The sequence below is a fragment of the Bos grunniens genome, chromosome 3 (genome assembly GCF_055505025.1).
Source record: "Bos grunniens cultivar Pamir isolate PY7600 chromosome 3, Bosgru_T2T1.0, whole genome shotgun sequence".
Lineage (NCBI taxonomy): Eukaryota > Metazoa > Chordata > Mammalia > Artiodactyla > Bovidae > Bos > Bos grunniens.
In genome coordinates this window covers 1,493,894-1,518,016 of record NC_141167.1, presented here as the reverse complement: position 1 = coordinate 1,518,016, position 24,123 = coordinate 1,493,894, and the positions used below count along the sequence as shown (strand labels likewise).

At 52.7% G+C, this 24,123-nt stretch overlaps 1 protein-coding gene and 1 pseudogene across 25 annotated transcripts in view; both read right to left on the bottom strand.

Annotated features, from left to right (window-relative positions):
• Positions 1-17,802, bottom strand: part of KIF1A (kinesin family member 1A) — an 87,002-nt gene extending 69,200 nt beyond the window's left edge. For 23 of the 24 annotated variants that reach the window (XM_086394145.1, XM_086394147.1, XM_086394148.1 and 20 more), the window contains exon 1: positions 17,573-17,802. The gene's annotated coding sequence lies outside the window, so the exon portion shown is untranslated. Of the gene's footprint in view, positions 1-16,372; positions 16,393-17,572 lie in introns of those variants that run through there. The other variant, XM_086394146.1, reaches the window with a different exon arrangement.
• A 4,167-nt stretch (positions 17,803-21,969) lies between these two features.
• LOC147374792 (ATP synthase F(1) complex subunit epsilon, mitochondrial pseudogene) lies at positions 21,970-22,318 on the bottom strand (annotated as a pseudogene). Its single transcript, XR_015161437.1, has one exon. The product of XR_015161437.1 is annotated as an ATP synthase F(1) complex subunit epsilon, mitochondrial pseudogene (transcript).
• Positions 22,319-24,123: the final 1,805 nt, after the last annotated feature.

Below are 24,123 nucleotides of genomic sequence, written 5' to 3'. Positions count from 1 at the left end.
GAGCAGGCTCCTATCTCGGTCTGTGCCAGCTCGACAGGGCTGACCCTCCCTGGGCTGGACGCCCGCAGGCAGGAGGTGAGTAGACGGAGCACCGCCCGAGACCCGGATGAGGGGGGAGGGCAGGCAGGAGGGGCTTGGTCTCCAGGCTGAAGAGGCGGGGACCCGGGCAGAAGCAAGGCCTGTGTGTGGCGGGGGGCCCAGCTGATGCCCCACCCTTCCCCTTTAGGAGGGTGGCCCGCAGGCATCCACCTGTGCACCCGACTCCCAGGAGCGGGCACTGGGGCAGGGCAGGGCCTGCACACAGGGCACCTGCTTTCTCCCATCACCCCCCTTCCCAGGGGGCCCTGGAGCCCATCAAGGACAAGTGAGCTCTGTCCAAGACGCGGGCTGAGGCCCACTCCCCTCCACGGCATGGTCAGGGGAGCGGCCTGGGGCCCTGAAAGGCCAGGAGACAGGGGGTGTGGTGAGGCATCACCCTCGGTTCCAAGGCAGCAGCACACGGGGCTGAGTGTCCCTGTGGACAGCAGCCCAGTCACTGGCACGAGGCCAGCCCGTGACGCTGGGCACACAGAGCCTCAGCCCTACCTGGCAGAAAGGCAAAATCCACGGGAACCAAGTGTGCCCTGAGGCTTGGCCTCTGCAGAGCTGTTTCACCTCTTTCCGAGCTCCTCGAGCCCCGACAGTGCCCCTGCCCCAGGAGTCCCTGAGGGAGGCCAGTGCCCAGAGGCTAGTGCTTGGGTGCCAGTGCTCAGAGCTGCCCCCAGGCAGCCTCAGCAGCGCAGAAGGAAGAGGGTCGGGCAGCCTGGGGCCAGCCGCCAGCCCGCGTGAGACCTAGCACAAGCGTCCTCACCTGCAACAGGGGCGGTGACCAGCTGGGCTCTCTGCAAGTGAGAACGACCCCCACGTGGCCGGGCCTTTAAGTCACCAACAGGGCAAGGGCATTCACAGCAGGCTGTCCGTGCGCACCCTCCCCTGGGCTCCCGCAGACGGCCACGACTTTGTGTGATCTCCAAGCCAGTAGGAAAGGAGGCGATTTACTCAGCAAACCAAAAGGGTGGAGTAGACTGCCCTAACCAACAGGACAGATGTCTGCACAATGCCGCCTGTCCTAACTCGCGTAGATCCCGGGGTCGAGTCCCGAGGCCACGCCCAGGGTGGAATCATGTCACAGTGATTCGGCGCAGGCCTGGGGTTGGGGCCAGTCCCAGTCCTGCCTTTATCTCAGCTGTGTGACTCAGCCCCTGGGCCTCGGTTTACCCATCTGCACCATGACCAGGTTGAGGAGGTTGACCCCAAAGTGATTCCACTCTGGGGTCCCAGACCTCCAGGGAGAGTGACTTCCCCAGGGCTGCAGGGAGAGGCCGTGGCCAAGTCACTTGGAATAAGCCAAATGGGGAACAGCTTCCCTAATGGGGAAAAAAATGCATGATTTTTCATGCATTATTAAAATGTAGACAAATCACTTAGCACAAGGCCTGGCATATGGAAGGAATGAAATAGAAAGCTGATACAAATTTCTAGTAAGTAGGAGCTTTTCTTTTCCCAGGGCTGCAGGGCAGCAGCCGATGCCATCGGGGACTCGGGGCTGAGGAGGGGCTCCCGGGAAAGGGGAGGGGGCCGGCTACGGAAAGCGAGCTACTGGTCATGGCAACGGCCAGGAGCTCCAGGAAACAGGCAGCTCGGAGTTCTGGGGGCTCCTCCTCCTCGCTGTTGTTCAGTCGTTCAGTTGCCGGGGCTCCCCTACTACTGTCTGAAATGAACTTGATGCCCGTTAAGTCCTGAGCCTCCTGTCACCAGAGGCATCCAAGTAGGGCAGAGGCCTGGGGTCTCTTTCAGACCCTCCCACACTGAGGGTCTGTGACACCTCTGCTTCTGAAAAGATCTGCTTCAGCCTCCCCTGTAATCATCACCCTCTGGACAGTCTGACAAAAAGACCCCCTTCCAGGGTGGGGGGCGCCTCTGTGCACGGACCCAGGACCAAGAGCAGGAGGGGCTGCAGAGACCCAGGTGCCCCTCTCTGTACAGACAGGGGAGGGTATGGGCAGGGCTGGGGTCAATCTTGCAAACTCCCAGGGCCAGCTCCTCCGTGCCCCAGGACTCCCCAGAACAGGCTGGACAGGAGCAGAACTGTCCTCTCAGGCAACATAGCTCATCCAAGGCTACAGGGAGACGAGAAAGTACCAGGCCAGCCGACAACCAAGGCCGAAAGCTCAGGACATGAGCAAAAGCCCAGGCGATGGGGGCCGAATTCGGGGGCTGGACTCACGCCAGCTCCACCCCGCAGCCCCTTCTGGCCACCTGCGCGCCTCCATCCACACACCACGGATGTTTTCTCAACACTCTCACCTGCTTATGTCCATGGATGGCCATCCAGCGTGGACTGGAAGGCGTACCTCTCTGAGAATGCATGTTGCCTTACGCGGGAAAATCTCTGCACTTTTGAAACTGAGAAAAGTCTTAGGACATTCTGGGTGGAGTGGGAAGAGTACAACAGCTGGTGAATTCCTAGTGAGGATGCAAATCAGGATGAGGATTCTAACGCACATTCAGCAAGAGGCCCTATGCCTGAGACGTAAAGGCTGGGTCCTTTGAATACGTGATCCCAAGTCCTCAAACAGGTGATAATTCGAAACAGATGTTCAATTTGATAATGCAAAATTTTCAGCTCTCCCCAGATTTAGCTATATTCATTCAGTGCAATTCCAATAAGCAAAATATTCCAACAGGATTTTCAGTGACATCTGGCAAGAGTTTGGAAGAGAGTTTTGAAAGAGAAGAAAGAGGGGAGCACGCCCTACCAGCTATCATATTTACTCTAAAGCTGCAGTAGTTCCCAAAGTCTAGTGGTGTCGTGAGGAGAGAGGAAAGTGGGAAAAATGAAGCTGGGCCACAGACACACACACAGACAAACCCAAAATCCAACAGTGATAAAGCAGCGTCGCACGATGGGATAAAGTCAGTATCAGACAACTGGCTAAAGAAAGAGAGCTTGACCTTAGTCTGGGAAAGCATTTACAAGAACACACCGGAGACCCTGCTCATGGCCCTGGGGGGAGACCCGTGCACAGACATCAAACAGGAAAAGCAAAGCAGGGCTTGTGCGTCCAGGTCGGGGAACGCTGGAGGAAGACGCTGGTTCCTTCCTCCCGCCTCCGGCCCGCCCACCCGGCGTTCACAGTGGGAGGAGCTGCACACAGTTTTTGAATCTGCTTGAAGGAATCCAAGAGCTACAGAAGCCACGCAGACTGGCAGGCGGAGATTCCAGGGATGCGGCTGCTGTGGGGCAGGGGACAACTTCCCCAGCACATTCTCCCCCAGCGCTTTGCATTCCAGTCACAGGCACGAGGCTGGGAGTCCAGAGTCTTCCCACGCAGAGAGCCGTTGCTGAGGGATGGAGAACCTGCAGAGCTTTTTGGTTGAAAAAAACAACACTTAAGAGGCCAAGATCCCAGGAGAAAGAAGCAGAGACTTAAATGGAGCAAATGGTCAGTTCTCCCCTTAAGACACTTGCCAAACTCCAAAGGCAGGAAAGGGCGGAAGTTTCGAACTCAAGCAGAAAGCCTCTGGAAATCAATGAGAATTCTCCCATGGTCTCAGGTGCCAAGGAGACAGAGGTCAGAGTTCAGGTCCCCTGGGAAAAGGGGCCTCAGCAACCACACCAGGACCTGATCTGAAAACCCTGACAGGCACAGACTGTACAAGCAGGGCAGAGCCACAGGTGGGATTGTTCCACCTCCTTGAGACCCACGGGCTGAAGCACGCCAGGCCTCCCTGTCCTCCACCGTTTTCTGGAGCTTGCTCAAATCCATGTCCATCAAGTTGGTGATGCCACACAACCATCTCATCCTCTGTCATCCCTTCTCCTCCTGCCCTCAATCTTTCCCAGCATCAGGGTCTTTTCCAATGAGTCAGTTCTTCACATCAGGTGGCCAAAGGATTGGAGCTTCAGCTTCAGCAACAGTCCTTCCAATGGATATTCAGGGTTGATTTTCTTTAGGATTGACTGGTTGGCTCTCTTTGCAGTCCAGAGTCTTGTCCAGCACCACAATCAGGAAGCATCAATTCTTCAGTGCTCAGCCTTCTTTATGGTCCAACTTTCACCTCCCTACATGAGTACTGGAGAAACCACAGCTTTGATTTGACAGACCTTTGTCGGCAAAGTAACGTCTCTGCTTTTCAATGTGCTGTCTAGGTTGGTTACAGCTTTCCTTTCAAGCAGCAAATGTCTTTTAATTTCGTGGCTACAGTCACCATGCTCAGTGGTGTTTTGGAGCCCAAGAAAATAAAATCTGTCACTGTTTCCACTTTTTCTCCATCTATTTGCTATGAAGTGATGGGATCAGATGCCACGATCTTAGTTTCTTGAATGTTGAGTTTTAAACCAGCTTTTTTGCTCTCCTCTTCCACCCTCATCAAGAGGCTCTTTAGTTGCTCTTCACTTTCTGCCATAAGAGTGGTGTCATCTGCATATCTGAGGTTGTTGATGTTTCTCCTGGCAATCTTGATTCCAGCTTGTGATTCATTCAGCCTGGCATTACCTGTGATGTACTCTGCATACAAATTAAATAAGCAAGGTGACAATATACAGCCTTGATGTACTCCTTTCCCAGCTGAGAACTAGTCCATTGTTCCATGACTGGTTCTAATTGTTGCTTCTTGACCTGCATACAGGTTTCTCAGGAGGCAGGTAATGCTATGCTATGCTATGCTAAGTCGCTTCAGTCGTGTCCGACTCTGTGCGACCCCATAGACGGCAGCCCACCAGGCTCCGCCGTCCCTGGGATTCTCCAGGCAAGAACACTGGAGTGGGTTGCCATTTCCTTCTCCAATGCATGAAAGAGAAAAGTGAAAGTGAAGTCGCTCAGTCGTGTCTGACTCTTAGCGACCCCATGGACTGCAGCCTACCAGGCTCCTTCGTCCATGGGATTTTCCAGGCAAGAGTACTGGAGTGGGGTGCCAGGTAAGGTGGTCAGGTATCCATCTCTTTAAGAATTTTCCAAATTTGTTGTGCTCTACACAGTCAAAGACTTTAGTGTAGTCAATAAAGCAGAAATAGATGTTTTCCTAAAATTCCCTTGCTTTTTCTATGAACCATCGGATATTGGTCATTTGATCACTGGCTCCTCTGCCTTTTCTAAATCTAGCTTGTACATCTGGAATTTCTCAGTTCAAGAACTGTTGAAGCCTAGCTTGAAGGATTTTGAGCATTACCTTGCTAGCATATGAAATGAGTACAATTGTGCAGTAGTTTGAATATTCTTTGGCATTGCCTTTCTTTGAAATTGGAATGAAAACTGACCTTTTCCAGTCCCGTGGCCATTGCTGAGTTTTCCATATTTGCTGGCATATTGAGTGCAGCACTTTCAGAGCATCATGTTTTAGGATTTGAAATAGCTCAGCTGGAATTTCATCACCTCCACTAGCTTTGTTTGTAGTAATGCTTCCTAAGGCCCACTTGATTTACACTCCAGGATGTCTGAATCAAGGTGAGTGATCACACCATCGTGGTTATTTTGGTCGTGAAGATCTTTTTTGTACAGTTCTTCTGTGTATTCTTGCCACCTCTTCTTAATATCTTCTGCTTCTGTTAGGTCCATACCATTTCTGTCCTTTATCGAGCCCATCTTTGCATGAAATGTTCCTTTGGTATCTCCAGTTTTCTTGAAGAGGTCTATAGTTTTTCCCATTCTATTGTTTTCCTCTTTTTTTTTTTTTTTTTGCATTGTTCACTTAAGAAGGCTTTCTTATCTCTCCTTGCTATTCTCTGGAACTCTACATTCAGTTGGGTATATCTTTCCCTTTTCTCCTTTGCATTTGCTTCTCTTCTTTTCTCAACTATTTGTAAGGCCTCCACAAACAACATTTTGCCTTCTTACATTTCTTTTTCTTTGGGATAGTTTTGGTCGCTGCCTCCTGTACGATGTTGCTAACCTCCGTCCATAGTCCTTCCTACTTTACCTCCAGACAGTGAATTAAAAAGCAGAGACATCCCTTTGCTGACAAAGTTCTGTGTAGCCAAAGCTATGGTTTTTTCCAGTAGTCATGTACAGATGTGAGAGCTGAACCAACCATAAAGAAGGCTGAGCACCAAAGAATTGATGCTTTTGAATTGTGGTGCTGGAGAAGACCCTTGAGAGTCCCTTGGACTGCAAGGAGATCAAACCAATCAATCCTAAAAGAAATCAACCTTGAATATTCATTGGAAGGACTCATACTGAAGCTAAAGCTCCAGTGTTTCAGCACCTGATGAGAGGAACTGACTCACTGGAAGATTCTGATGCTGGGAAAGATTGAAGGCAAAAGGGGAAGGGGGTAGTAGAGGATAAGATGATTAGGTCGTATCAACGACCTGATGGACATGAATCTGGGCAAACTCAGGAGATGGTGGAGGACAGGGGAGCCTTCTGTGCTGCAGTCCATGGGGTCACAGAGTCAGACGTGACTTAATGACTGAACAACAACAGCTATTTCACTGGCATTTCAGGAGGGAGAGAAGATAAATTAGAAATGACGAACCAAACACTAAATTCTATATAATTCTATTTACATAACTTCTAAAACAGGCCAAAAATGAGCAGAATAAGCACGTTATTTAGCAATACAGAGCTAAATAGCAACAGTAACAACAAAACAGCTAAAGGGAGTTGAAAGTGGTTGGGCACAGAGAGCAAAAACTGCTGATTTTCAAAATGAATCTTGTAGGTATATTTGACTCTTCTAAATGATGTTCATATTTAACCTAAAAATTATTTTTAAAATAATTATCAAGTGGTTCAGGGAAAGTGGGAGAGACAGAAAGCTAGCTCACCTTGGTTGGCAAGTGCCATGTGCGTGAAAACAAAAATTGGTTTTGTTCATTAAGATTATTATTTCAAAACTGATGGGGGGAAAGGTGAATGAAAGACTCCCATATCTGGCAGTACGATGGATGAGCTATCCTCCCATTAGAAATCACCATTAAATTTGGGATATATAACAAGCATCAGAATAAAAGAAGGGAATTCTGGAAAAGGGGGAAAAGGAAAGGAGCTGAAACGAATGTGGGGAGCCCATTCCACCAGCTCACCCAGGAGGAAGATGCAGCAGAAAGGCAGAGAAGTGGGTGTCACCTGCTCACCCAGGAGGAAGACGCAGCAGAAAGGCAGAGGAGTGGGTTTCACCTGCTGAGTGGGGGATGGGAGGCATGACCTCAAAGACAGGCAGTCAGAAGTGGAAGCAAGTGTCACAAAAATCTGGATCCTCTGGAACTCGGGGAAAGCCACTGGTCATCAGAGGGACGTGGGAATTGGTCTGAATGGCCCTCAGCTCCTGGTGGTGAGAAAGCCAGTGCTTCTGAGAATTTGAGGCCACAGACCTGACCTCACACAGGTTTGGGTCTAAAATTCACAAAGCCCCTGTGATCAGGGAAGCCCAGGGTTGAGACGTTAGCTCACAGTAGTCTCAGATGTTTGCACCCAAAGTATCTCACAAAAGCAGACACAAACCCCCCTTGAGAAGAGCTTCCTCCCCTAGGTGCCCCAATATTCCCAGAGACGAAGATCAGCTACATGGGTGCTCACGGTGGCACACCACCCAGCACCTGAGATGAACTTCACCACTAGAGTCAGGGGGAAAATGCAAAGAAAACGTTATATCCTCAAGGATCTCAGAGGCTGCAGCTGTCAGATTCAGATCACAGTGAGTGCACGTAAAGTGTTCACAGCAATAGCGGGAGGGAAGAATGCAGCAAAATATGGGGTGAACCACGCAGAACTTAAAACATGTAACCCTTTAAATTTTAAAGTTTAGCTGACATTAATCAGCAAATGAAATGGAGCTGAACAGGGAATTAATGAACTGGAAAATGTCCGGAAGAAAATTACCCAGAATGGTCCCAAAGAGACAAAATGATGAAACCAGAAAACCAAGGTTAGAGGCCATGCCACATGGAACAGTTCGTAATCCATCATGGCAGGAGGTTTAATGCACCTCTCACCACTGACAGACCATGCAGACAGGTAATAACAAGCACGGAGACGATTCGAACAACACAACAATCATGAACTGATGAAAACCTGTGCTCTCTCTTGCCCTCAAAAATTAGAGAAACATTCTTTTCTAAAACATAGGGAACATTTACAATGTTTTACCATGCGGACTCTGTATCGAATGGATCGTGTAATTTAAATGGAATAAAATTAAAAAATCAATAAAAGATCATTAAAAATCCATGTTAGGAAATTTTTTAAAATAAACTTCTTTTTTAAAAACGTTTCTGGCCATGACACGAGACATGCCAGATCTTAGCTTACCGACCAGGAATCAAACGGACGCCTCCTGCAGTGGAAGCGTCAAGTCTTAACCAGCAAACCACCAGGGAAGTCCCAACATCCAAATAACCAACACACAAAAGAGAAACCACTGCAGAGTTACAGATAAACTCAGTCGTAAACGATCATGCAGATACTACCAGCAAAACCGACAGCAGTTCCATACCCAGCCATGGCGGAGTTGTTAGGACCACGCTCAGCCTCCCACTGGAAACAACTAGCAAACTGGACCCAGCTGATGCAAATCACTGTTTTTAGACGTGGCAGAAAGGCAGGGAAACACATGGGGATGAGCCCTACCATCGCCAGATCTGCCCAGAGGTGACTTACAGACCTCAGGCACGGGCAGGGGGCGCTTGAACAGCTCAGTGACTTTGATGAGTTGAGGAGATGAAGGTCAGAGTTTGGGTGGGTGGCAGCAGCTGGAATGTGTGGCTCAGAGTCTGGAAAGGAAAGCAGTACTTGGTAACAGAGCTCCAGAAATCTTCTAGGGATTCACTTGTCTCACTACCGCTGGTGTTTAGTCGGCCATTCCTGTCTGACTCTTTGCGACCCCATGGACTGTAGGCTGCCAGGCTGCTCTGTCCATGGGATTTCCCAGGAGAGGGTTGCCACTTCCTTCTCCAGGGGATCTTTCCAACCCAGGGATTGAACCTGCATCTCCTGCATTGGCAGGCAGATATATTACCGCTGAGCCACGAGGGGAACGTGTAGACCACGTCCATGCCCAGGCGGTCCAAGCAAAGAAGACTGAATAATTCCCAAAGCTCAAAATCAGCAGACATCTGTGCTCCCACCAGTCAGAATACAATTCTTTTGATCCCTCCATCCCAGATTCCCAGCCACTCAGCAGACACCCCAAATAAATCAAGTTTATTCTGGGCTTAACTATCCCTGGAGTGACATCTACCCAAAAGTAATTCTAGAAAAGCTGAAAATCAGGCCTTGAAGGGTCAAATAAGTCTTCAAACAATTTAACTGCCTAACAAAACAAAGCCAACATTCTTCACAGAAGAAAGCATAACTCAGATGCTCCACAATGTAGAAATGGCCCGAATTCAATTTTAAAAATGACTCCACACGTGCCAAGATGCAGGAGAAGATGATCTATAACTAGGAGAAAAATTCAGTAGGAATTTTTCTATAACCATTAAAGAAATAGATTCAAAAGTTTAAAATTGTAACCACCAAAAGAAAATCAGAAAACTCAGATACTTTTATAAGGGAGTTCTACCATACATACAAAAAAAAAAAAACCCAGATATTTCCAATCTTATACAAACTATGTAGGAGAACAAGAAAAAGAAGGGAAACAGAAGGAGAAAAATTCTATCCCTAACTCATGCACTGAGGCTAAAACGACCTTGGTATCAAATGAGAGACAGAAAATTTAAGAAATTAAGATTTAGACCAATGTCCCTGATGAACATAAGATACAAAAGTTCAAAATCTAGCAAGAAAGTCAAACAGAAAACAAAAATGATAATGTGATAGGTTTATTTCAGGAATACCAGTATGGTGATATAATGGCTTAACATTAGGATAGCTATTAATAAAATTCACCACATGTCAGATTAAAGAGGAAAATAGGTCAAGTGAAGTTCTTCATAGATACTGAAGAAGCACGCAAGAATTTTCAAAACCCATTTACGATAAAACTCTTGGCAATGTGAGGATAAAAGAAAACTTTAATCTTATAATGTGTGCGTGCCAAGTTGCTTCAGTTGTGTCTGCCTATGCGACCCCATGGACTTAGCCCACCAGGCTCCTCTGTGCAAGGGATTCTCCAGGCAAGAATACTGGAGTGGGTTGACATGCCCTCCTCCAGGGGGTCTTCCCGACCCAGGGATTGAACTTGGGTCTTCTGTATTGGCAGGTGGGTTCTTTACCACTGAGCCACTGGGGAAGTCAATCTCATGATATGCATCTACTAAAAATCTACCCAAATACCATACTTAATGCTGAAATATTGGGGACACTTTCTTTAAATTCAGGAACGAGTTTAGGATACCTACTGTTACCACTTTTGTGTAAGATTGTAGCAGAGGTTCTTGCCCGAGTGATAAGGCAGGAAGACAGGATAACAGTGGCAAAAGATGGGCTGGACTAGAGTAAAACACAGTGTCATTATATGCCGACCATCTGCTTATCTCCACAGAAATCAAGAGGGTCCACAGACAGATTATCTGATTCAGTGGGAAGGGTCAGCAAAATTGCTAGGAACCAATCATGTTGGTATGCACTACAGACAAAGAGTTTTAAAAGTATCTTTTAAGGTACCATTTAAAGAAAAACCACAAGTACTAAGTACGTCTATGGGAATAAATGTAACAAAGGATACATCACATAGTACAGAAAATCTAAATAAATGAAGAACCATAATCTGTTCTTAAAAAAGAAATTTCAGTATCTTAAAAATGTGTATTTTCACCCAAATGAATCAAAACATTCAGGTGTAACTTCAAACAAAATTAGGTGGGTTTTTTTGTGTGTGTGAAACTGGACAGATTGCTTCTAAGAATTTCTAAATAGTAAGATACTACCAATACCAGTAACAAGCTTGAAGAAACACAGAAGGTAGAGAGCATGTCTGATAACAAGACTTAATATAAAACTGAAGTAATTAACACAAGGTGGTTGGGACAAGTAAGTCACCACAATTGTAACAGAAGGGACACCAGAAACAGGCCGGCACACACAGCCTTCTAACATCAGATAAAGGAGGCTCTGCAGACTGATGAGAAGAGAAAGGGGCGCTGAGAAAACTGGTGTCATGGACTGAATGCCTGTGTCCCCCAAAAGTCCTATGTCGAAACCCTACCCTCCAGTGTGACAGAGTTAGGAGGCGGGGCACTTGGGAGCCTCGTGCCTTTAGAAAGCTCCAAGGGGACTTGCTTCCTGTCTCTGCTCTCAGCCTGTGGAGACACAGAGTCAGCCATCTGCAGCCCAGAAGAGGGCTCTCCCCAGAACCTGGCCATGCTGGACCCTGACCACGCTGGTGCCTTGATCCTGGACTCCCAGCCTCAAAACTGTGAGAAAGTAGCTTCTGCAGTTTGTAAGCCCCCAGTCTGTGCTGCTGTTCTGTTACAGCAGCCTGGACAGACTAACACAACTGGCCAGTCATGTGGAAAAATACACTGTGAGATCCCCTTTCATCCCCAAACAGAGTCCACGTGGACTGAAGATCTAAATGTGAAAACACAGTTTCGGAAGAAAACAAAACGTGTTCTCTCCATGCTCACCTTTAAGAAGGATTTCAAAGCCCATGAAAGATGCCAAATGGAAAAGTCCAGGCATCAAAATACTATTAAAAGGAGAAGAGAAGTCCACCCACCCAGCCACACGATCAACAAGGACTCACGAGCAGAACATGCAGAGAACAGACAAAGTCAAAGAGACACAAAAGGAAAAAATGGGCAAAAAGATATGAACAGGCAAGATACTTATTTTGCCTTAAAGGACATGATACTCAACCACAACAGTAATTAAGAAAGTGTTGTTTAAAACCACATCCATCAGGTCAGCATTAAAATGTCTGCAACCCCAGCTGTTGTGAGGATAGAACAACAGGAACTTAGGGATCATGGGGGAAAAGTTTGTTGGTTCAACCACTTTCAGAACAACAGGGCAATTTCTAGTAAGGCCGCAGACCCTGTGGCCAGCAGCTGCACAACTGGAGATGCTGTACATGAGCCCAGGAGGCAAGAGGGAGGGAACGGAGACACCTAACTGTCCCCGAACCGGAGACCGCTCAGTCACACAGGAGCGCTGTCCAGATGTGAAAGTGGATGAAGTGTCCTGGGGAATCCGACAACTTGATTCAGAGAGGAGCAGACAAATGTGTACGGTGAGGTCAGCCCACAGAGCCTCACGCCCTGGCACACTGCTGAGAGCAGGGGAAACAACGGCGCTCCGAGAACGCTGACACTGAATTCAGGATGGTGGGGACGCCCCAGGCCAGGGGTCCAACCGACTGACGCTGAGGCCTCGGCGTGAAGCCCCAGCATGTCAGCACTAGGGACAGAGCCCTGCCTGCCTCTGTTGGCCCGTCTGCAGGGTGGCTAAGACAGGCCTTCCTCCTCCCCCACCCCGTGAGGATTAGGGGCGTGGGCCTCTGCGGCACAGCAGTGCGGCTCTCAGGGCTCATGGGCCCAGTGGGGGGCAGGAGTGGGGAATGAGGCTGAAGAGGGGCCCTGGGTGCAAGTCTGCCTGCAGAACCTCCACAGCAGTGGGGACACTCTCACCCCCTCCACGCCCCCACCCCCAGAGGCCCATGGCCACCAACACTTGGGGCGAACAGCAGCAGGTTCTCTGCAGAAATGGGAGAAAACACCCAGGAAGCACGGCTCCTCTGTGTGGGTGCGACCCTCCAGATTCTGGCACTGGGGGCACAGCCTGGCTCGCAGCTGCCATCCCTTCACCTAAAGCAGACCTGCTGGCGGCACCCCCACTCTCCCGGCAAGACGGGGGAACACATCCGCTCCCCAGCAGGGCCCCTAAGATGAATGGACCAAGGCCCACCACGTGCATGAGGGGAGTAACAGCTTCAGCATAAAATAACGCAGCAGAAAACAGGCCCTGTGAGAAAGAGAAAACAACTCAACAAGCAACAAACCTCTCTAAACTTATCAGAATGTTTCGAGAACACACTGCATTTTCAAAACAAGAATAGGGTGCTATGAAACGGGAGCTCACAGAGACAAGGCAGATGGTGCTCTTAGTGATAAACTGTAGATGCTGAAACACAAAATTCCCCCAGAGAACTCCAAAATGAAGTCCAAAAATTGTCCAGAAAATAGGACATAAAAGAGACAGAATGAGAGAAAACACCAGAACACCGAAGACCAACGCATGAATCCAAGGAAGAAAACAGGAAAAAGGAAAGGGGAGAAATGTGCACAGACAGGAGAATAAAGCCTGTCTTCCGTTGGAAGGCCCTGCTGAACACCAATACACACAAAAGCCCACACCGAACCCGTCCACGCGGCTGGTCGGGAATCCACAGATGAAGAGAGGACGCTAAGAGATCCAGGGAGGGGAGTCGAGTTGCTGACAAAGACTTCTCTTGAGCACCTGGTGCTGGTGACGATGACAAAGCCTTCAGCATGAGTTACTGACAAGGAGGACCCCAGACGGAGCAGCAACCCAGTGTGAGGACAGAGCAAAGATGCTCTCGAGCAGCCAAGGACTCACCACCCTTTTCAGGAAGTCACACAAGGATGTGCTCCAGCAAAAGCAATACAGGAAGCCAAGAAAGCAGCCACTCTGGGGCCCATCAAACAGAGAACTCCAGCCCAGGGGATGCAGAGAGCAGCAGGAAGGAGGCGGTTTCCGGGGCGAGGATGCCAGGAAAGAGGGCACTCAGCAGAAGAGAGGGAGTGACTGAGAAGCTGGGGGAGGGGAGGACAAAGGAGATGCACTCAGACACTAGGGAGAGCTGTGCTCTGCTCGGCCCTGACCCCTGCCTGGCCCCACATCACCACTCAGCCTGGAGCTGCCGCCCTCCCGGGGTGGGTGTGGAGGCTCCCGGGAAGGAGGACCAGGGAGGAACAAGCAGGTACGGGCTGCAGTCTGTGTGTGCGAGCGTGTGTGAGGATGTGTGTGCAAGCGTGTGTGAGGATGTGTGTGTGAGTGTGTGTGAGAGAGGGTGTGTGCACGCAAGTATGTATGTGTGAGGGGTGTGTGTCACAGTGTGTGTGAGGGGGGGGTGTGTGTGTGTGTGTGTGTGAATGTGTACGTGTGAGGGGGTGTTTCTGTGAGAAAGAATGTGTGTGGGGGGGAGTGTGTGTGTATGTGAGTGTGGAAGAGAGTGTGTGAGTGTGTGTGAGGGGTGTGTATGAGTGTGTATATGTGAGGGGGTGTTTGTGTGAGAGAGAATGTGGGTGTGTGGAAGACAGTGTGTGTGTGTGTGAGTGCGAGACTGTGTATGTACGTCTGAGTGTGTATGTGTGAGGGGTGTTTGTGTGAGAGAACGTGAGCGTGTGAGCGTGTGAAAGTGACTGTGTCTCCGGGTAGCCCTCCAGTCTGCCCAAGCGCGACGGGGAGCAGAGTGACCGGCCCGGCGCCCGGCCCGACGTCTCCCACCACCGCACAGACCCCCAGCAGCCCTGACGGTAGGAGCAGCAGGGCCGCCGCCCGCCCACCGGCGCCCTGTGTGGGCGGGGCGTGAGGCGGCCGGGGGCGGGGCGTGGAGTGGGCGGGGCCGGGCGGGGCGGGGCTCGGCCCAGAGCTGAGCCGGGATTAGCAGAGTAAATCCCAGGGATAGAGAGGAGCGGACGGTGTGTCCCGCTCCGTCCGGTGGCACCTACCGGACTGCCAAGGGGCCGGGCAGGGGTGGGGAGCCAGCTCGGGTGGTGTGGGTGGGGAGCCAGAGCCCGCAGGGGGGCTGGGGGAAACGCAGAGGGCTCAGGAGGCTCGGGCTCCGCTGACCGCTGACCTTGAGTGTGTCCTCCCCCCTCCAACATCTCCAACACCGCGGCCCCCTCACCGGGGCCCGGAGGCGCTAAACCGGGGGCGTTGGGGGAGCTTGGGGTCACCGCTGGACCAGAAGCCAGGGTCCTGGCGGTGCTCCGGAGTTCAAACGCAAACCTGCTCGAGCCGGTGGCGCAGGAAGCACGGGTCTGCCAGTCGCCCTATCTGCCATTTCGCCCTCCCCCCAACCCTGGGCTGCCTCTGCGGGTGGCGCCAGGTGGGAAGGGTCCCCTCAGCGAAGGGGACAGCCCAGCGGCCTGCCCGTGTCCCTGGGCACCCCAGCTGAGGAGAGCTTGGGGGAGGGCATGGCCCTCAGAGTTCTCAGAGGGGCGCCTGGCTGTGGGGCGGGGGCGGGGGGAGACGGTGCAGGAGGCACACGGGGCAGGCGTGGGGAGCCCGGGCCTTTCGGTCTAATACTAAGTTTAGAGCGCTCTGGGGAGCACCAGGGACTGGGCACGGGGGTGACCCCAGCCAGCTGCTCTCCATCCCAGGGGAGGCGGCCCAGGCCCCTCCAGGCTCGGAAGGGTCTCAGGCCTGAAGGACTAACTAAAGGCCAGGGTGGGGTTCCCGGCCCCCTGGCAGCAGGACCCGGGCCCTGCTCACCCACCTTGGCTGGCTATTTGAGCTGAAGGGACCTGCTCCTGAGGCTGGGCACCCCCATCTCCACCTCCCACTCAGGTCTGTCCCCCCATTCTTGGTCCCTCCCCCAACCCCATCCCACCTCCGCAGGGCCCACTTCCCTGCTCTGCTTCCAGAGGATGCGGTCAGCCCTGGGTCAGCAGCGGCGACACCCAGGGACTAAAGGGGGCCAAGGCTGGTGGCTGGGGCCCCTCGGCCCGGTGTGTCCGGTGTGACTCCCAGCTTGCTGCACACCAGCCTCCACCTGGCTGTGTGTGGCCGGCCCCGCGGGAGGTCGCAGGAGGGCGGTCTGTGGGAGGACACGCAGGAGGGGCACGCCCGTGGCGGGCAGCCGCAAGCCCTCCTCAGGACCCTGACTCCACGCCGGACGCTCAGTCTCCCTGTGGAGCACACTCCGCGGACAGCCCTCCGCCACACTCAGCTCCAGGCCCAGCACGGGATGAGCTCCGAGTCCCCGCCCTGGCTGGGACCCGGCCCCCTCAGCAGCTTTCACAGCCCGGGAAGCAGACTGTCCCCGTTCACTGCATCTCCCAGTCAGTGGCCTCTTTGCAACGGTCAGCCCAGAAGGTTCCTGAGCCTTGACCGCAGTCGAGTGCAAACCTGAGACCTGACCCAGCCCGCAGCATCCTCCACCCTACACTGCAGACGCTGCAGGCGCCGCCCCCGCCTCACTCCTGACCCCCGAGCCCCGCGGCCTCAGCCGGGGCGGGTGGCCAACCACACCTGCAAAATGGCCGCCGCAGGTACGGCCCCCGCCCCCACTCCAGACCCCAGCGGCTCGCTCAGGGAGATGGGCACGCGTCTCGGTAAAGGCCCCCCTTACAGTCCGAGAGCGGGGGGCGGGGGAGGAGGGAGGCGGAGGCGGCGGTGCTGCAGAAGCGCGCGGGGCGACTCCCCGGGGTTAGGACGCAGACGGCCCTGCGCACACTGGCCTCCCCGCACCACCGCCTCACCGCAGCCGCCGGGGCCAGCCAGCCCTTTGCCCTACGGTCTTCTACCCCAGCAACGTTGGCATCCCCGGGAGGGGCGGCCGCCTGGGGTGGGGTCCGCGGATTTCGGCGGGAGAGCCCCCATCCCCGGGAACGTGGGCGCGCATCGCGCCCGCGCCCGGCGGGCCCCATGACTCGGCATTCCCTCCTTCCCTCCCCCTCCCCGCCCTGCGGCCCGCGGTCCCCCGCCCACCCAGCGCCTGGCAGACGGCTGACCCTCCCTCCCCACCGGGATGCTGTCCGGGCCCCTCCCCGAGCGCGAGAGATGCCTGCTGGGTTTGCCGGAGAGCTAGGGAGGGAGGCAGCTTAAAGGACGAGCCAAAAGGGCTGCGCGGCTGCGCCCCAGTCACCCGAGCCCCGGCGTCCGGGAGCGCCTCCAGCCGAGACGCCGCGGTCCCGCAGCCCCCTCCCCTCCTGCGGCCGGGCCACACCTGTTACTGGGGCGCCGGCTGCGTGGATGCAAGCCGTGTCCGCAGGCGTGCCCTCCCAAACCGTGAGCCTTTCTGGAAGGGAGAAGGGGTCTCGGCAGGAGGACGCGACCTGGACTGAGCGCTGGGCACTCCCGGCGGCGCGCACCAAGCCGGCGGCCAGCCCTCCCGCCGCAGCCCCCGCCCGCCCGCTTGCCCGCCCGTTTTGCTCTCCGCTCCAGCATCCGCCTTCCCCAACCCCGGGGACCAGGGCCCCTGCCTGCGCCCCGCCGCCCGGGACACCCTCCCTCCGGCCGGGCCGCGCCAGCCGCGCCCCCTCCCGGGTGCCCCTTCTGCCTCTCTCCCCTTTGCTCCATCCCTCCCCTCCCCCGCCGGTGCAGTCCCAGCCCGGGCCGCTTCCCGGGTGTCGGCTCCAGCCCGGGCGAGTGGAAGATCGGGGAAGCGGAGAGGGTTTATCGAGATGCTGCCTGCGCCCTCCCCGCAGCGACCCCGCCCGCGCCAGACCAGCGTACCCCTGCAGCCGAAGCCGCAACCAAAGGGCCTCTCCAGAGGGCCGTGCCTCGCTGCGCAAGAAGGGCGGACACTCCTGAATTTGCCCCATTGTTCTCCGCAGGGACGGGGGAGGGTCGGGGAAGGGAAGGGGCCGCGCCGAGGGCTCCGGGCGCGAGCTCCCCGCCGGGGCGCTGGGCGCAGGTGCGGGATGCGGCCCTGGAAGCCTGGCGAGCCGCGGCCCTACCTCTCCGGCGTCACTGGTGGCGGTCGCGCGGCATGAGCACCGGCAGGGGCGCGGGTCCCGAGCGAGCGCAGAGCGGCTGCTGCTCCCCGGCTGCGCTGGGCGCTCTGACGGCGGCACCGCGTGACGGCTGCGGGCCCCCGGCCCGGCCCGCCCCGCGCCCCTCCCGCCGCGCTGGTTGGCTGCGCGCGGCGCCAGAGCCCCAGCCGCCAGCTGGTTTGTCGCGCGGGGAGAGGGACGGGCGTCGCGGCCGCCGCGGGGCCGGAGGGGGCTGGGGCCGGAGGGGGCTGGGGCCTGGGTGTGACATCACCGCTGACGGGCGGCGCCCTGGTGGGGAGGTGGGGGCCCGGCAGCGCAGCCGGGAGGCGCCGCCCCCTCCTCTAGCGCAACCCCAGCTCACGGGGCAACCCCGAGGCCCCGCGACCATCCACCTGCATTTGCCAGCGTGCCCCGCGCGCCTGGCCCTCCCCAGCTCGGAGCCCTTTCGCGTGAAACCACTAAATCCCTACCTGCCCCACCCGCGATGCTGGCAGGACAAACGCGTCGACGAGGAGAGACAAACTCGGGTGGGCTCCTCTCTCGGGGAGGGGGCGTGGGGGTGTAAGGGGTGTGGGGACACGGACTCCGAGGTGTAACAGGTGGGTTTTTCGATCGCGCCTGGCGTTCGGCCAGAGCATCGCAGACAGCCCTCAGCGCGGGGATGATGCAACCGGCCGGCCAGCGGGCCTGCCGCCTCTCCTCCCGGCATGCCTCGGGGGGAGACCCCCACCATCCTCTGGCCCCCACGCCCCCGTCCCCACACCCTGTTTCTCCAGCTCAGCTCTTTGAGACCAAGTCACTGGCGGCCCTCGGTCCACAGCCGCAAAACCCAGCCTTCGTCAGCCCCCCAGCCGGAAAGCAGGTCACCAGGGACGGACTGTCATCTCTGCCTGCCACCGGCCTCCATCCACAGCCCCACTGCTGGGCATTTTTGACAAAGCCTCGGGCCAGCTCACCCACCGGAACTGCGGTGACGTCATGCCGCCCCTTCCCACGCAGCCCCTGGCGCCTGCACCCTTCCTCCCCAGGGCCAAGCCTCTGCTGCGTCCAGCAGGTGCCAGGCGCTACCCTAAGGGGTTGCTCCTTTAACCATTTAATCCCCACCTGGCGTCTGAGGGAGATGCTTCACCTCCGCGTGCAGTGTCCGTGGGGCCTGGGCCTTGAACGTGGCAAGGGCGCAGGCACATACAACCACCCTACTCTCCAGAGTCCCAGAGAGCCTCTGTTTCCTGGAACTACCTACATAAAAGAGGAATTATTGTTCTTCAAAATTTTTGGTGGAAACGGCAGAACTACGTGGGCCCCAAGGAGGTGAATCTTTCATACTCCCTGTGTTTCATACTTATCCCTCTGGTCAAGTGCTCTATTTCTGGAGCTAAATCTGGCATGTTTCTAGGAATTAATCCATTTCACTGCAATTTTAGAATATTCTTATATCTACTGCTTTGAACCTTTAAACCATAACTTTGTAACCCTTCTAAATTTCTGACCTTTTTAAAGCCACAGAATTCCTCCTGCAGCGCTGCCTCAGCTGGGCCTCACAAAATCTGGATGAGCAATGTTTTCATTTTCTTCAGATCTGAATATTTCTTTTTAAAATATTTATTTATTTGGCTGCACCAGGTAAACTTGACAGGTTCAGAATGAAGGTCAAGGAGTCTCCCTGTTTCTGGCTGGAGGTTGCTGCTCTTCTTCCTTCCTGCAGACAGGTTTTGAAATGATCAGACCCGTGTAACAGAAATGTCCACAGCATAACAAACTTCCTTGCTGTCACCTCATTGCATTGTGGAAAGGAGGCCACCCTCAGAGACTGGGAGCCACACACAGCTTGCAATCTAAATAACAGTAAAGTGATCCCACACCTTGAATGAATTTTCTGGAATGCAAGGATGGTTCAGTATTAAGGACTCCATCAGTATAATCTACCATTCTAGTAAGTCAAAGGATAAAAAGAAATAGGATTATTTTAGTAGATATTGAAAGGCTTTTGACCAAAGGGCCACCCACTTTTTGGTTAAAAAGCAAGTAATTATACCCTTTGGGGAAAAGATGCCTTCTTCTTTCACTCGAGGAAAAGCAGCCCTTCAGGGTCTTGGAGGACAAGAGACTAGCCAGAATTAGTGTCTGGCTTCATTCTTCATCAGCTGTCTGACTCCAGGCAAGTTCATCAGCACCTGGGTCTGTCACCTCTCCTGCAGGTGGGATAAGAACAATGCCAACCTCAAAAGGCAGTGGTGAGGATTCATGTGTGCAGTGCTGGGTCCGGGGCTGGGCACACAGCAAGCCCAGTACCAACAGTAGCTGTAACGGTGAAGAAGCAAAAGAATTCCTGTTTAAAGAGGGATGTTGTCTCTGGTTTATTTAGAAGTATCAGCCAATGCAATTATAAAGGAGGAAAAAAGGTTAAAACATTGAAGCAAAAGAGAAACAAAATTATCAATATTTGCAGATGATGTAATTCTCTACTAAGAAAATTTCGGGGATGAGTGAAGAGCTATGGGAAGCAGTATGTTAATGGGAAGGTAAGAAAAGTTATCACCAAGAAGACAACAGTTTCCATAAAAACAGACCAGAACCAGTTAGAGCTTATAGTGGAGGAATCCAATCACAACAGTATTAAGGGAGGGAAAATGCCGGGAAATAACAGGAAATGTGCAGGCTTCCTGTTCATAAAGAAAGTATACAGGAAAACTCTGAAAATTCATGAAAAGAGAGCAATTAATGGAAAAGCATTATATACTCTTGGAAAGGAAGAATTACATTGTTTAAGGTCCAGTTTTCCCTAAATTATGAGACTGCTGCGCTGCCTACTGCGCTAAGAGGGCAGGTTAGTTTTTCTAAATTAAAGCTACACATTTGTTGCAATCTCAGTCCAGTGTTCTTGCCTGGAGAATCCCAGGGACAGGGGAGTCTGGTGGGCTGCCATCTATGGGGTCGCACAGAGTCGGACACGACTGAAGCGACTCAGCAGCAGCAGCAGCAGCAAGTTAAAGAAGAAGCAAACGTGAAAGACTAGTGGGGAAGTTTGTTAGAAAGAAAAAGAGTGAAGAGGATTTGCCCAATTAGGTATTAAAACATATCGTGAAATTCTGAAACATATCATGTCATCTAAAAAGATGACAGTATTAAAGGAAACAGATCAAAAGTTTATGATAAAGGCATCATTTCAAAAAATGTGAAGAAAATAGATGATTTTTATAACTAGTGTAGGATAATATGGGAAATATATAAAGTTGGATCCCCCTTGACACAACATCAAGATAAATTCCAATGAGGTAAACATTTATCTGTAACAATGACATTTTAGGAGACTAGAATGCATTGTGAATGGATGCACTCAGCATCTCGGTGCACAGAAATCAGGATACATAAGCTGATTGCCCCAAAGAAGACAGAAGGACTACATAAAAATTAAGCATCAACTGATAAAAACAATAATTAAAAAAAAAAAACATCTACATGGCCCAAACATCATAAACAAAGCCAAGAGACCAACCCCACCCTGGAAAAACATTTCAAAACATGATGACGAAAGGAACTTCCTAAAGGAGTAAAAAGCTTATGTAAACTAATAACAAAAATTGTAAGTAACCACCAGAGAAATGGCCAGGAACTATGAGGGGATGGAGGGACACTGCAGAAAGAAAATTGTTCAATAAGCGAAGAGAGTCCTACTTAAAGAAATGCAGGTCAAAACAGTGCACTACTTTTTCTGACCTAGCACACTGTCCAAAAGGTGAATGTCGGGTGACATGTGTGTGGCGAGGGAGTGGGGAGGTGAGCTCTCCGCACTTGGCCGTGGTTGGCATCAGCTGTGTGATTTCCCCGAATGTGTCTGCATTTAAGGCGCCCCTCTCCTTGATTCAGCAATCCCATGGCTAGAAATTTGCCTACGGTATCTACATATGAAAATTTGCCCCAAGAAACAAGATAAGCAAGGGGTTCACCCATGGGCACTGGCTAAATGCATCAGGGTGAACAGGAGAGATTTCTCTGGTGCTACTGAAAAGAACGAGTCTTAAAAGTTATGCGCTGATGTGGAAAGATCAGCAAGATGTTTGTTAAATTATGTAAAAGGAGCACAGGAGAGTGTGCATAACATACCCCACCAATCATAAGAAACTGTTAGCCGTGTTTGCCATGGTGGAGGCTACTGTTGGGGAGGGAAGCCAAGGATACATTCATGTATATATTCCTGTATATGTAGTTTGAATGCTCTCATCATATTCAGGTATATTTTTGTAGGTTAATGGCACTGAACTTAAGAGTAGACATTAAGACCCATTTTCATTTTTCACTTTTTGGGGTACCATTCGCAATACTAATAACTACTACATTAAATTGTTTAAGTTTTAAAAATCTTTTTTTTTTTTTAGAGTGAACTGTACTTTAATTTACTGGCATTGTCAATCTATGAACAAGACAGGTATTATTTTGTTTTTTTTCCATGAAGGGAGATGGTTTCCAATCTGCTATAATACGTGCCCACAGCTTCACCTTGAACATGCAGCATTCAGGCTGTACTCAGGGTAGATTATTCCTTTTTCACTTTCACAATTTTTATGGTGCTGCCAGAAGTCTTCATGGCGTTTGCTTTGAATTCAGTCTTCAGTGCATCTCTGACTGCTTTTGCACAGATCTGGGAGTGTCGGATGTAGCTGAGTCCAGCCTGTCGCCAGTACGCCACCATGATGTCGCGAGAGGGGGCGCATCGGGCCGACTCGCGAAGACCTGTCAATGTTGGCTCAGCGCGCGGCCCGGCTCTAAGTTTTAAAAATCTTATCAAAGCTGTAGACTTCCATAAGGCTGAGAGACAAAAAGACTCCAGTCCATCCAAATACTCGTTAAGTCATATAAAACTGCTGATGCTCAACTAGTTTTGAGTATGAAAAATAGTAATTTTAAGTGGTTTAGCCTCATAAGAATGTTGTAGAAAAAATATATCACAAAATTCAAAAGACACAAACCAAGTCCTTGCAAAGAGGAGAGAAAAACACCCCAGGCATCACAAACCAAAAGGGAACTACAAACCGTGGTGGTGGCTACACCAAAGGGAGCTGCTCCAGGGGTGGGGATGGTAAGGTCTGGACAGCAACATGCGGGTGCAGAGGGGACCAGGGGAGTCAGGTGGATAAGGGGTCCAGCCGAAGGAGCTCTGTGGGCAGGATGAACGACTGTCCAACACGGGTCATCCTTGGGGCGTGAACCTGCTTGAGTCCTCTGAGCAAAGTTGGGAAGAAAAGGGTTGGGCCAGGGCTCCTGCCTGGCGGGCAACCAAAATCTAGGCCAAGTCATGGCTCAGCAGAAAAGCCAAGGGTCGGTAGTGGGGTTGGGGAAGCAGGGAGCTAGGTGGAGCCTGTGCCCTGTGCTTGAGAAGGATCCCTGAACTTTCAGAAGGAAGAATAGAGTATTGAAACAATATTTGCAGAAGTACTGGCTTAGACTTTTCCAGAATTGTAGATAGAAGTGCTTAGTGAGGAATCAGTATGATCCCAAGTAGGAAAAAGAAGACCCAATCTGCAGAAACCAGAGACAATGAATAAGTGAAATGACGGGGTCAAAAGACAAGTCACCTGAAAAGAAGCCACAGTCGGGGTGGGTGGGGGATGCGCGGCTATGGAGCCAGGTGGGAGGCCTGGAAGAGTCTGAGAGGACACGTGGAATGTGAACTGCTGCGCTGTCTTATCCCCGGCCTCGTCTGCCCAAGCCCTCTGCCCCGCGAGGACCACAGAGCATCTGCTGTTCTTACGGCCCAAGCCCTCGAGACCCCGCCCCACTGGAGGCCCTGCTCAATGGAGGCCCGCCCATTGGAGGTGCAGTCTGGTTGCCTTGGCAACCCCCCCGCGGCAGAGTTCCGGGCTTGGCGTGCCGCAGGGGAACGCGGTTGCCACAGCAACGGTGGGGCGTGTCCGGCCTGGCACCGGGAGCCGAGTGTTCATCCCCGCAGACACAGATGCTGTTGCTCCTGAGACGAGAGGGCCCTCGGGGTACCGAGCCAGACGCGGAAGTGAGGCCAGTTCGCGCGGTGCTCTGTGGGCTCCAGCTGCCTCGCGGTGGGGTTCCAGATCCAACGCCGCAAGGCCCTTAGCGGCACTTTCGGTTCAGTTCAGTCGCTCAGTCGTGTCCGACTCTTTGTGACTCCATGGACTGCAGCACGCCAGGCCTCCCTGTCCATCACCAACTCCCGGAGCTTACTCAAACTCATGTCCATGGAGTTGGTGAGGGGAAACTGAGGCCAGAAAGGGAAAGACTTGCTCCAAGTCAAAATGCTGGTGTCCAGGCAGGATCCTGCCAGTCCAGCCAGGACCGTTTTCGTCCCAACATTGGCTGCAGCGTGTCCAGGCCCCAAGGTGACCTGTGCGTCAGTTTCCCCGATCTAGTGCATCCTGTGTCCACAGAGTGCTCCTATCTGGTGGAAGCCCACCTGGCCCCCATTTAGCCCCTGGAGGCCTCTGCCCCACTCCACCAGGGCCCACCCGAAGTCATGCTCTCTCTCCAGTTTCTGCAGCCTTCCC